Raw genomic sequence first — 1,076 nt, forward strand, 5'->3', positions numbered from 1 at the left:
TCTATTTATATATATCCACTTTTCTTGTTATGCATGTGTACGATTGAAATTACACACCGAAGAACTTTAATATCCTTTTAATTTATGTTTTTTAAGGCAAAGTAAATAGAAAGCTGTCGGTAGTCATTACCGGCAGGTGGCAGTTGGCAGAAGGCGACAAAGACGGCGCAGTTTCAAGGTGCGGCGTTCGGCGGAAAATAAAGCAACAATACACCAGAAATTTAAAAAAAAAATACAATCTAAATTTTCTTCCAACGAACTTATCAATTAACATAAATATTAGGTATGCACTAAAAATTAATTACTAATGAATTAATACCAAATAAAATAACTACAGTTAATCTATTAGTACACCAACAAAATAACTACTGTTAGTCAATTACTCTTTATTTAAGTTCTTTTAATTCATTTTTCATCAAATTGAATTCGTGAATGTGATACCAATATCTGATATCCAATTCTATATATTTGCGAATCAAATTGGATAATATTTGGTAGCCTAATGAAGAGGATATTATCCATAAAATTTATGTCAAATATGAACTGCATCTGCTAGACAAATTTTTAAATTTTTAAATTATACTACGTGATATTAATTAACGATAATGCTAAAGAGATATAATAATAACTCAAATTTATTTTATTTAACTTAACATTTACAATCTCTTTTATGTAAATTCATAATTAGATATTTATTATATCTTATATTACTCATTTATTCTAGTAATAATTAAAAAATATAAAATAAAAAGAATTTTGAGATACTTTGAGATAATTTTATATTGTTTTTCAAACATTTTATTTGTCAATTTATTTCTAAACATACAATTTCATAGATGGAAATTAAAAATATATTTACACACAAAATGATCACCTCTAACTAGAGAATCATTATATACTATAAAACACTACTAATTAGCTCATTTAATTATACTCATATTATCAACAAAATAAAACATGATTTGGAAGTTGGAACACCGCACCCAAATTAGTGTTCATATATATATTATACACTTATATATTTTATAAACATTAAAGTAAAATGAGTGGATATAAATAATAATGAGTGGGAGTAT

This window comes from Arachis ipaensis, chromosome B02, assembly GCF_000816755.2.
Source record: "Arachis ipaensis cultivar K30076 chromosome B02, Araip1.1, whole genome shotgun sequence".
Classification (NCBI taxonomy): Eukaryota; Viridiplantae; Streptophyta; class Magnoliopsida; order Fabales; family Fabaceae; genus Arachis; species Arachis ipaensis.